General features: G+C 46.2%; 1 long non-coding RNA gene across 1 annotated transcript; it reads right to left on the bottom strand.

Annotated features, from left to right (window-relative positions):
* Positions 1-2418: 2418 nt before the first annotated feature.
* On the bottom strand, positions 2419-5392 carry LOC119012718. Its single transcript, XR_005072575.1, has 3 exons — positions 4850-5392; positions 4527-4757; positions 2419-2578 (listed from the first exon to the last, which is right to left on the bottom strand). It is a non-coding gene; the product is annotated as an uncharacterized LOC119012718 (long non-coding RNA).
* Between the last annotated feature and the right edge of the window lie 7993 nt (positions 5393-13385).

The raw sequence follows: 13385 nt of genomic DNA, 5'->3' as shown, positions 1-13385 counted from the left end.
GGGGGTCGTGCATGTGTTTCGTCGAGGCTCATTGAACAAAATTTAGCCTCCGATCACAGCTACTGTTCACCTCTCGCCTCGCGGCTGTGAGGGGCTGAACCTCAGCTGTGACCTCGGAGGAGCTACAACATCAGCGGTGAACTGCGGCGACGCTCGGGGGTTTGAGCTCGCTATAAAAAAGTCAGCGAGTATGTCTTGTGTGACGACTCACTGCTACAGCTGCATGGATCCATGTTCTGTATATCCGATAACGACGTGTGTGCGAGGTGTGACGTGCAGCGGTGAACGTTCACCTGCTCGACGGAGGGTTTAAGGATCTTTCTGCTCGATGATTCAGTTTCTGCCATCTTCAGTATTATTTCTAACAGCAGCAACAGAAACCAGAGGCAGACAACGTTAGCGGCTAACGTACCGTAACGAGTCCAGCACAAGTTAAAAGGGAAGTGTAGCTAAGCAACATGTTTACTAATGAGGCATTTTCCCTGTAGTTTACATTTATTATAAATCACTTCTGTTATTCAAATTACTCAAAATGTGTGAGAGACACTGGGATGTTTTTGAGTGTTAGCTTGAAGTGAACAGCGATGAATTAAATACTTTGCTGTTCAGAGTTGGAAGTTAAAAACTAAATGTGTGTATTAATGTGAAAACAGCACGAACAGAGAGAAAGAACAAGAGAAACCAAACCGTGTCTGTTTCTCTTCTTTACATTCATCATGTCTGCTCTGAAAAATATTGTTCTCCGGCGGTCCAGAAGTGAATGCTGGGAATTTTTGGATCTACAATAACGGTATAAACATTTCCAGCGTCTGGGCTCCTTTTCAACGATCTGCCAGCCGAGTAAACTTCAACCTCCGTCATTCCTCCGCTCCGTCAGTCAGAGGTCTGGATCTTATTCTCGCATATAATTACATTTCCATCAATTAACCAATTCTGTGATAAATCTATACCTCATTTCGTCTGCCAAAGTCCACCCGCGCTGCTTTCTCTTGCATGTCGTGAAGTATTTAATTTCAGATTTGACATGTGGTTTGAATTCATCACACTTCTGTAGCTTCTGGCTAAAAAAGGGAACATGTCAAACTGTAACATGGAGGTACGGAAACATACGTGCATCAAGACTTTTGTTTCATGATGTTGAAATCCATCCAGCCTGACGACACACACGCAGCGCCGACACTAAAGACTTTAACCCGTCTGCTTTATGGCTTCATGTGTGACCGACCCTGCAGACCTACAGTTGTTAGCATCTTTTGAAAGATAAAAGTTTCTTCTGGACAGTAATGATATTTTATAGAGGGAACAATCGCCGTGTCACTGATAACAGAAGCGTGCTGAGGATCATAAGCGGTTACTTCACAGAGGAACCAGGCATCTGAACAGGCAGTTCTGCATTAGTTCTGCTCGTTCACGGGGGCCCAACACAGATGTGAGCTTGTGGAAAAGTGAATCCCCTCCTCTGATCCCGGAGGCCCGTCAGCTGACCACCACACGCTCGTAAACCAGGGCCAGACCTCTGCCACGCCTTTGATCACCTTACACCTTGAAGAAGTGCTTCACATTTATCACCGCTGTAAAGGGGCACAGAGATCTGATGATCCGCTGCATTCCTCACGTGTTGCATCAGTGTTTTCTTAGAAGAAGTTCATATTTCTTAGTTTTTTTCTGCCAACACAAAAACTCTGTGCTACAAACAAAGTGTTGACTTTGGAAGGTTCTCTGAAAATGACAAAACCAGGACGAGATGCAGAATAAACCCAGTCGCTCAAATACTTTGTTTTCTTTCTGCTGCCTGTAGGTGCTAAACGCAGCAGCAGCCTGTGACGGAATGACAGTGTTGTGGTTGTGTTGTAGATGTATTGTGTTGCAGGGATACTGATGTTAGCATGCTAACCAGCGCTAGCAGTGTAAACACCAACGCTCTCCTGCTGCTCCGAGCTTCTGGTTCTGACCGCTAGCTGACTGTCTTACCGAGCTAACTAGCTAACAGCAGCTTCAGTTAGCAGAACATATAGTCAATACATTCATGTGCAGCTAACAAAGAGGTTAAACTTTGTTTTTGGTTTGAAGTACTCTGACACGTTCTCTCGTCTTTTCTCAGCAGGTAACGTCACCCAACGCTGACTACACTGTCGTCTTCTTCAGTTGTTTCATGGCGCAGACTTATAATTAATTAGCACCACGAGCTGTTTATCACACTGAACCAACTCCTAATATTGACAGAACAGCAGTGGTGGGAAGCAAATTAATTAACATTTCTGATGATTTGCTGGAAATGTGGTTTGTGCTGAATATGGATTAAATCCACATAAATTATTGTGTCCTCAGATTTAACACATTTACTTCCAGTCAGTCATGTTTATTTGAAGATTTACCACCACAAAGTGAACAACATTCAACATGAAACCCTTCAGAAGTTTGACCCCACTTTGGCTTTTCTCAGTAAACCTCCCGATGTGTCAGATCGTACCTTTACAGGTCCCGGCTGGTGTTTCCCCAGCGGTACCGTTTGGCAGCAGGAAGTGATGGAGGCCTTCCTCCGTCCTGGGCCGTCTGGTCTAAATCACAGCGGCCGGACCTGCAGGGGGCAGAGGGGAACATAAAACACTGGGAGCTGAGACAGGAGTGATACAGATGAAGGGACAGATGGAGGACGGACGGATTGATACCCTGAACTAATGTCCACCTCCTCTGACTCGGGCACTTGCAGGAGGCCTGTTTACTGACGGAGCCTCAGCTGCATCTCTGAAGTTACAGTATAGGAGCTCCTCTATATGAGCACACAGCAAGAATCAGAAATGTATGCAACATCATTGAAAACGTATGTGATAATTGATCTGATACGATCTATAATTGCTCTGATAAGTCTCCCCATCTGTTTCTCTGTGGAGCACCAGAGAAAAACAGGAGGCATGTTACTGTCGAGCTGCGTTTGACCCACGTCTGGTTTGAATCACCCTCAGAAACTCAGCTTCCCCTCCTGAGCTTCTCCGAGGCGTTCTCCTATCTGCCTCGCCGCTCTTTGTTTTTAAAGGCTGATAATTTAATTTCCAAATTGCTGCTTCCTTTCAGCAGCTGGTTAAATGCGTCAGAACGGAGATGGACAGGAGCAGCACTTCAGACACGTGTGAATGAGGCATTACAGCAAACTTCAGATAAGCAATACTGACATTTTAACAGCACTGACTGTTTTATGTGGATTCAGTCCAACGTTGAGGCAACAACAGCTCAGATAAGTTGAACGAAAAGACCTGAAGCTGCACTCAGACGATATGAGACACGAGTTTAAAGATGATGTTGCAGTCAGCTGAAGGTGTCCCTCAGTTTACTGCTGCCATGGGAGCTCGGAGGAGAAAACAAGGCCAACGTCTCACAGTTCCTGCCGTCCCATGATGCCTCTGGATGCAGGACTATAAATCCAGTGCCAGGACGTCAAACGGTGCATGCACACGTCAGATCACACTCTCATTTTGAGCGTGCCAGCGTGCCGATGTTAGCATTTAGTTCAAAGCGCTGCTGTTTCCATAAACACTCTCCCGGAGCCGCTGCAGCATGCAGACTCTCTCTCTGCAGTGACATTACAGTCACAGTCACTGTGATCACATTGTGCTGTTAAGATCAGCTCCCTGCAAACGCTCAGTCAGAGAGGCTTTGAAGCAGGAAGTCAGCGGGGGCATGTCGTGCAGCTTCAGAGGAGCATGAATTATCAATCAGATCGCTTCAGATGCTTGAACAAGTCACAGCGTCTCATGTTCAGACGGAGGTCTCACATCATGGAAGAACGATTCATATTAGACTTTCTGAAACTGTCAAGGGCCTTTTTTATTAGTCCTCCGTCTTCCGTCCCTGTCCGAGTGTTTCTCCACCTCCACCTCCTCTAACCTGCATTTAAATCCAGAGTTTGTCGAGTCACCTGTTGTGTTTCCCTGATGTTTCTTCGTGTGTCATGATCCTGAATGATCTCCATCGTGTCGGTTCTCATCGTGACAGAATCAGAGTGCAGCTGCTTGGATATTAAAGACTGAACCAGGTTGTGAACCAAGACGATTCCTCAGGTACATTTATAAAGATGGGAAAACCCAGCACACTGTTCGCCTTAGCTACAGGGAACAAATGAATTCTATCATTTGATTTTTAACATTTAACAAGTTCAATCCAGCATAACGGTCACACTCGGATTGTTGTGTTTTGGATCCCTGATTCTCCGGCCTGGTCTGATGTGGTCTGACTCCAGCCTGGAAGACAACGCTACCATTCTCAGACCCTAAACAAGTGACTGATTGAAGACTTGGTCGAGGTTTTCCTCTCACAGCAGCTATCAGGTGACCACTGCCCCAAAATAAAACAGGAATATGGCTGTTTTTCCAACCGTCACCATGGCAGCGCAGAGGGAGTGTGAAGTGATTAGTGTGGGCTTTAAGCAGTGGGGTGTTTTACTGGGGAGAGGCTCCGCGAGGACGGTGTGAAATGTGTGGGCGTGTGTGTGTGTGTGTGTGTGTGTGTGTGTGTGTTATCAGATCTGTTACCTCAGCTCGGAGGAAGCCATGCAACCACTGTTGTGTGTGTGCGCGTGGTGAATTAACTTCTGTCTCCTTCCATTTAGTCTCAGGGATAAACCTACATGTCGGCCCCTCACTGCTGCTGCTGACCTCTGCGGTCTGCAGCCTCCAGCTTCTGATCCCAGACCAGCAGGACTCCTCTGCTGAGCGCTGCAGGGAGGAGCAGCCACACACTGGAACGGCCGGACAGAAGAGCTTCTGTTTGGATATCAGAACATTTCAGTACGTTTTAAAATAACAATCTTAACTTGCATTGTTTCAAACCGTTTTCAAACTAACATCAGAATTACCTGAAAGAATATAAGCATCGTGTTCACTTGTGTGCAGGAAGTAAAACCTCTGAGGATTATTTCAGTGGTGGCGTTCTCTTTACTTATTTAATCCTGGCTCTCTGACACCGGCTGATCTTATCTCTGACAGCAGCTGTCCTCCTCCACCTCCTCCCGGCTGTGATCCTGACAGCAGTCGGTGGGACTCTTCACAGCAGCACACAGACCTGGATGAGAACCAAGCTGGACTCCATGAACCAGCTCCTGCGAGCAGCCCCCGTGACGACGACGTGATAACAAACAGTCTGGCAGTATTAGCACCAAACTGATGTGAACCGGCACGGTCAGATTATAAAATTAGCCCCAACAGACGTGTGATAAACTGAGACGCTGACGATAATCACCCACAGCTGGAGCATCAGAGGCTTGCAGACGAGATGTAGACATAACACAGCGACAGCGTGAGGTGTCCTCAGTGACGGCTGAGTTTCTGCGGTCCAGTCTGGTATGTGGACTTCAAACAGAAGTGGACACTTCAGGTTTGCAGACACAAGTTACTCACTGGTGGTGATATTTACATGGACATCCTGCAGATACAGAAACACAGAGAACAGCTAACACGTGATCAGGACTGAAGGTTCACAGTAACATGAAGTATTTAAAAAACAGAAGAGTACTTAAAGCTGCAATCCTTCATATATTCACCTCCGTTCACAGCCTGACACAGTTAGCAGCTAGCTGGTGAATAGTGGAGCACTTAGCAGCTAAAGAAATATTGAAGTTAGAGTAAGAGGACTATTTACAGAACATGTTATTCTATAAACTGAGGATTCATCAGGAGTTCGCAGGTTGTTATCGAGCTGTCACACCTCGGTCTTCATCAGTGAACGGAGGTGGCTGCTGTTGTTGTTTCCCAGCAGTCGTCCACTGACTGAACCACTTCTCGTGATCCAGAATAAGTCTGAGAAACAGCGATGGTGGCAGAAGTTAATAACTCTCTCTCACAGATTAGATTCCCCCATAAACAGTCTCACTGTAGTTCACCAGCAACTGATGGCAAGTCAGGGTCAAGTCAACACGTCAGGCCGGATTCCTTCAGCTCCCCAAACAGTCGCTCGTCGGCCACCTGCTGCTGATCCGCTCGGCTACCGGGCCTCTGGAACCAAAACAGCTTCTGTCACTGATACTATACGAGCAACAACACACTGAATTCACTCTCAGAGTCCCGACAACTGTGTGGCCTCGTTTTATATTATGTGCTGCCTTATTGCTAATATATTAGCTACACAAAGATGTTTGGACACGAAGACCATCACACACACACACACACACACACACACACACACACACACACACACACACACACTCTTGGCACACGCTCATCTGCTGGCCTCTGTGCTGCTGATGGTGAAAAGGGAGATTCCCACAGCGCAGTGTGAAATTAGAAAGAGAAATAAGGTAATGTCACAGGAATGTTTCATGAGGCCCGGGAGAGGAGGTGCTGACTCAGTGTGTATGATCCCCAGAAGTCCAGTGAAGCTCAAAGATACTGGAGTCGCTCCACGACCAGAACAAATGAAGGCATGAAAGTTAAAACTGGAAGCTGTATTAATAAATCATCAGGAGTAAGAGTTACAAGGTGTTGAACCGTTGTGATTCCACTTGAACCCCGTCAGATAGAATCCGTTTGAAAAGCGTCGGATGTTTGGTGATTCGCCGGCGCTGAAGTCATGGCGGGTCCATGAGAACCGGCCTTGATTACTTGGGACTGTCTTCCTGCCAGTTCTCAGAGATAAAAGGAAATCTCGTCCACAGATCTGTGAGCACCGCCCGTCTCTGGCTCGCCGCTGAGGTCGAGGTGACGGGCCGACCCACGCAGCTGGCACACGCTCAGCTCTGCACCGGACACGGTTCCTGGCAGAACCATTAAAGGAAACATTCTGGTACTTTTCCAGTCTGGGTGGTCGAGGTCCGGTCCAATCACCGAAACCGTCATCCCGTCACTAAACCAGAACCACGGTCGATAATCCCCATTCTTAAAGTAATTACCATCAATACTTCATCTTTACTAAAGCTCAGCCCACTGAGCTAACACTTGTTCTAACAGCTGATTATAACCTGACAGGAAACAAAACTCTGAGGGAGAGTAAATCATCTGTGCGCTCGTCGGACCGGCCGGTATCAGCAGCAGCTCAGCAGATGAAGCTACACGCAGACTCGTCCTGTGAGTAGACCGAAGAGCTGAGCTGAGACGTGTCCTGTCGACAGCCGACTCTTTATTTCGGGGAAAATGTGGGAATGTTTTGCTTCAGTACCTCGAGTGGCCACAGGGGGCAGCAAGGCTCTGCGGCGCCACCGTATCCACATCTAAACAGTAAATTCACTCCAAATAAATTGAATTCCAGGTCGGCTCTAAACAAGACTTCTTCACACTGACCACAGCAACACAACCACATCCTGCCCCGCCTCCTCTTCACGTCGTCACCTCCTCACCTGTGCTCACTGAGGGGAGACTCACCATCGTCCTTGAGATAGTTCACTGCATCCCCAGCTGCAGGACACTTTCTCTTCCTTTTCCTGTTATCGCCCCAGAACAGTCAGGTTGGTGTTTCACCTCCCGGCACTGGAACATCCTGAAACTGTCAAAATGTAGAAAGAGGGGATTTTTTGTGTGTGTTGAATCAGCAGCCATGTGCACGAACACTTAGACACTCTCGATTAAACCTATTTTAAGACAAATTATATCACTGTTACCAGCAATGTCATGTTAAACAAACAATTCTTATTTCCCAGAATCTCCCAGTCAGTCTGGGAAACCCTGGACAGTAACTGTTGACCCTGCTGGAGGTCCTGAAGTCCAGGATGAACAGCAAAGGAGGAAGGATGGAGAGGAGGTCCTGGATGGATGCTCAGGTCAAAAAGGCATCAGACTTTCATCCTGTTTGTTTGTGTCAAGAGTGAAAGTGAAAGTCTACGTTGAGTTATTTGAACTTACTGAAGCAGTTATGTGATGTCACATAACTGAAGATACGTACGTGATGTACAGGGACGATCGTAACCGAGTTACGCGAGTTAAGCTAACCAAACCTCGAGCGTACGATGAAGGTCCAGTTTGCTTGTCGGTGTAACAGTCATGTTGTTTTGTGAATTATGTTTTATGTCCTTTTGGGAGTGACAATGAACCTGCTCAGTCGCTGGTTGCAAATTCCTGTTTTGGTGTCTGTCTGAGCAGAAAGAGGCTCGCTGGGCTCTGATATAAGTGCTTGTTTCTTTATTTATATGAAACTCTGGTTCTACCTGTAAAGCTGCTGGACTTGAGTCAAAGAGCTGAAGCAGAGCCTGAAGAGGTCATTGTGTGAAAGTGGACAGAGCATAACAGACGAGACTCTGGAAAGTTCTTCCTTTCTCCTCCTCTGAGCTCTGAGGGGTCGAGCAGGTCTCACACTGTTCTCTACAGTGTAAACAGCACTTCCCCTCCTGAGATCTACTGTAGTAGCAGCCACAGCGTGAGTCTGAAACACTGGTGTGTTGTACTCAAACACTGGCCCTTCAGAAGTCAATGCTGAAACCCGCCGGTGTGTTCAGGGCTCCATTCATTCAGTGCTGTTCGTGTTTTTCCTTTCCATGAAATATCGGCTGCAGGCTCCTCTCTCCTTCTGTTGGCCGCTGCTCTCTGTATGCTGTCAGAACAGTGGGCGTCGAGCACGGCTGGGTGGATGTATGAATGCTGGGCTTTGTATGCAGGCATGTGTGGGCTGCGATCACCTCTAGTCTTACCGTTTAGGTGGAGGCGTGAGAGGGGAAAGAAACACGGGGTTCGCCTTACTCGTGGTGCATAAAAACCTCAGTTTTATTGTGGAATTTGGACATTTGCTCAAAACTGAGGAGGGTTTTGTTGAGCTCAGTCACATCAAAGAGCCGGGAGGAGCTGGGAAAGTTGTAGCTGAAATTAAAAAGTATGTTGTTGCAATTGGAGGTGGAGGCAGAGTTAGAGGAAAGTTACATTTCACCGGGCGAAGCCTTGAGACTCTGTTTTCTGGGGAAATTTACAGGAAGGGAGGCGGAGGAGGACACGTGGGGAGTGGAGAAAGGTCTTGTGTCAGGTCTGTGAGGGCCAATACTCAACTTTGCTAGTAATCGGCGGCGTGCATATTCAGGTGGCTGGATCTGTTTCAGCTAAACGGCTCTCCTGGGCCAGTTTTTTAAGTGAGGGTGGACTCCCACGTGCCTCGCCAGATCAATACAGGCCAGCGGGGACAAAGAGCGCCTTTTAGGAAACAGAAATTCCAAGTAGCGGGAATCCAAAGTGAAACAGAGGTAACGCTGTGTTTGCTTTGGATGAGGTTTCACTGTTACACAGGCGACGGGTGGAGAAGGTGGAGGTTTATAAGATGGTCGACTCCCACAAATACACACATGTACACACACACACACACACACACACACACACACTGCATGGCTCTCCTCATCTCTGCTGTTCTGACTCTTATTCTGCAGTCAGGCATCCGTTTGGCCCCAGAAGACCCTAAATCCTCAAGGCTGGATGTGGGAGTTTAGAGACGAGGGTTAATGATCACCTCAGTATTTCATGTCATTATCTTGTGTATCTCTTATATTTTGTTTTCTTTCTCACCTCGCCACAATAACTATCAATACTTTGCCATATTCTTCTAATTATCCAACAGGGGCCACTGTTGTTTCTGCTGGAGACATAAAACATACGACTTCCTGTGGGGAATTCTTCCTGACGTCCATGTTTTCATGAGCTGGATGGAGGTGGAAACAGCTGCTGCGTAAAATGAGGTTAGCGAAAGAGAGTAAAATATTGACAGGTCGCAGGTTATTGATTATTGCTTAATAATTAGAATTAACACTCAGTAGATCATCTCTCTCTGCCAAGTCACGCCACAAAACGGGACCAGCCACCCCAAAAAAACCCAACTACTAATGTGAAAAATTCCTCGATCTTCCTCTTCATCTGGATCTGCACCAAAATGGGATCCATTCTTGGCTGTGACCCATCATCCATCCAGGTTTTGTTGAAATCTGTTCAGTAGTTTATGAGTCCCACTGACAAACTAACCAGCCGACCGACCAAGAAACCAACCAGAAAACCAAGAACACGACCAAGAAACCAGCCACCAAACAACCAGTGGTGCAAACTTTTCCTCCCTGCAGATGTAATAATTATAATTCTTCACGTCTTCAGCTCGGGGACACATCTGCTGGACAGATTATCTGACTGAAGAACAAAACAAGTCGTCTCTGCCACCCACTGATGAAGAGTAAAAGCAAAACTGAGCGACGTGATAAAAAGTCTTATCTCCTTTTTTCTTGTTCAATAACCAAACTTCTGACCTTCCATTTCCATTTATCAGTGCAGCCAACAGAGCACAAATGATCCTTTGGTGAGTGGAAGATGGTGTAAATGTCAGAACCGGCTGTAGCTGCAGTTCTCAGTTCTGAGCTCAGACCTCGGAGTGAAAGTTCAAACACCGGGCTGCTGCACTGAAAATGCACCTTAATGGACAAAATAGCTGAGCACAGATAACAAAGGCTACAAGAGTAAAAGCTTATGGGTTGTTTTTTTTGTTCCCGTGGGAGAGCAGCGCCGCGATGAAGCAGCTGCGGCGAGATGCGTGCAGTCGCTGCAGACACATGGTAAACATTACGCAGCCAGGCGAACGCTCATAAATGGAGAAATTGTGCAAAATCTGTTGTTTTTAATTCACGTATTCACGCACTGTATGAGTTGCAGCGCCGGACTGGTGGTTTTTTTAAAATGCAGGCTTAAAATGTTGCAGATGGGCGCTGGATTGATGGACTCTCTGACAGATTTAGTTTCTGTTGGTCTCGTGCAGGCCTCTCCTGCAGACTCTGTGAGAAAATGAGTTTTATAGCTCAGTAAGCGAGCACAGCAAATTAAACAAAACTTGTTAAGGTTATTTTACTGAATATAAAAAGTGGTGCTGCTCGAGTTAAGCAGCGGTTTCTGCTTTTACTGGACTCTGAGTGCATCTGTAGGATACACGGTGCTGCAGAAGCGTTGCATCACATCTGTATACACATGTGAATGAACGTGAATGTATAAGTGTGTGTGGCAGCGGCCGCGGTGCTCGAACCCCCTGCGGTTCCTAATTCATCCTACCTAACATCCCCGTAAACATCCTGCTGCAGCTCCCTCGTGGTTTGTTTATGAGCTCAGCCTCTTCAAACAAAAGCCCACACAGGAGGTCGGCCGCGCCTCGCATGAAGACGGCATCATTCACACAGCGGGCCGTCACTGGCAGCCATTAAGCAGCGCACAAAGTGCAGCAAAATAAAAGGAACAAAAGAGCGTCGTAAAATACAGCGAACAAAAAAACAAAAAACGCCAAAGTGAAAGGAACAAACGCATCAGCAGTGAGTAGAAATAAACCTATTCTGTTTAGAATATGCATGATTATCACTTATATGGAAGGATGTGGCAGTTGGAGTTAATTGGCAGCTTAAATCCTGCTTCTCTTTTTTATTTGCACTGCATGACTTCCCTCATTATCACCTTCCTGCTCCACAAGGACGATTTGATAAGATTTGCAGCGGCCTTAAGAATCAACAATGACGTAAATATATAGTTTAGCCGACAAATCAGTTCAGTCTTCATCCTCCCGAGAGATAATACCATCATCGCCCTCGCGATGACTCCACAAATGCAGCTTTTCTTAGACAAACATCCGCGGTGATAAGAATGAGGGGTAATGACTTCAATGATAGGGAAATTGTTTCCTTTTGGACCCGCCCAGCATCGCTGGGACACCAGATTCAACCGTGCAGAACAGATGGAAAGGGCCAGGACCCAGGTCCGGGTATTTATTTCCACATGTGATGGTGATGAGACGTTATCTCTGGAAAATAAACGGAGGCCGGCCTGTGTTAGTGTTCGAGGATACCAGATTTGACAAGCTTTTAAAGTGAGCGTAGGATAATAAATCTTTACTTGACTTAGTTTTTTGGTTTCAAAGGCTGGAACAATAATTCACAACCTGGTTAAAAGCAACACTTTGATAGTGTTAAACATTCAGATGAGTGTGTGTGTTGTCACAGGGGCAGCTCATGGTGAAAAACACACAGCTGGGGTTCATTTAGCAGGTTTAGCTGTCGGTGTTAACTCCAAAACACAACCCAGCAAGACCAGTATATGTTGTGTTTTGGTGCTGGTCTATGCTGGTTTTTTTATGCTGGAATATTGAGGGACAGTCAAGAGAAACTGTGAACTAAGTTAAGCCTCATTTTAAACCAACTAAATACCTACTAGCAGACTGAACGTCAGTATCTGTTTTTTTCACGTTTTCAATGCAGCACTAGCTCAGTTAGCATTAGCTTAGCTGTCGCTTTGTAAGTTTGATTATTATCCAGAAAGATCGTTACCCAGCTGTAACGTCAGTGACCTGCTGATCGTAGTCTTTCTGTAACACGCAGTGAGCCGTGTAGAAGTTTATGGTGTATAAAAAGTACTTGTGGTGATATTCAGAGTAAAAATATACGCTAACTGGCAGCTAACAACCCCAGCAGAGCAGACCGGCTCAGCTAAGTGTGAAAAATAATGTTTTTTTGGGGCATTAAATCATATAAATCTTATCCAAACCCTTGAATAAGAATATGAACTTGAACATGAGTGTGATGTTTTAACAGCCGTCACGTCTCCTGTTGGGTGAAAATAATTTCCTATGTATCTACAAACACAAAGCAAAACAATTGATCCAGTCGACTTGGCGATAGATGTTTGTATCTAGTTGCGGCTGTTTAAATGACGTGACTATGAGACGATCGGTGAGGTTTGGAATAATGCACGACCACTCCAGAGTCAGACGACTGAGAGGTTTTCCTCCTCTTGTGTCAGCAGCTTAAGAGCCTCGTGTTCCTCTGAGGAGCTGATGGAAACTCAAACAGAGCTAAAAATAAAACAGAAACGATCCCTAATTAATGCGTCAGTGTTGCTCTGAATCTGGCCTGTGTTTGAGTGCGATGGTCAACTGTTTGCTGGCAGGTTTGTCGGGCTCTCAGCTTTATGAGGTGATAATATGTCAGAGTTGCGTTTGTCTTTATTTTAAAACGTCTCCGTGAGTGTTATCAGACGAGAGAGAAGTCGTAGTTGATTTAGTCGAGAGTTGTTTTATTGCTCAGGATTACCAGAAAATGTTGGACCACCAACTGCAGCTGAGTCAAGATAAAAGAAAGGAAACGCAGCATTCATCATCCTGATGGTGTGGTAACACCTTGATCCCGGTCCAAGAGCACAGCGCAGGATGTGGATCGTTACTGTGGGTAGAAGTCGAGCTGCCGACCCGACAACACGCAGGAGAACAGGTCCAGGTTCTGACAGCAGAGGTTAATGAACTCTGCGTCGCCGTCGGATTGAATGTATTTACGTTACCTTTGCTGGAATGTGAACGAGCCTGTCTTAATTCCTCCCTATGAAACTTCAGCCAGACTGCAGTGAACTCGTCATGGTGAACTCTGATTATTGGCATTTAAAAGCTGCTCCCTGCAGCCGCGTCTCACTTTAATATTTGCTTAT

This window comes from Acanthopagrus latus, chromosome 22 (assembly GCF_904848185.1).
Source record: "Acanthopagrus latus isolate v.2019 chromosome 22, fAcaLat1.1, whole genome shotgun sequence".
Taxonomy (NCBI): Eukaryota; Metazoa; Chordata; class Actinopteri; order Spariformes; family Sparidae; genus Acanthopagrus; species Acanthopagrus latus.
Note: the sequence above shows the minus strand (reverse complement) of the source record. Positions and strands in the feature narration are given on the sequence as shown.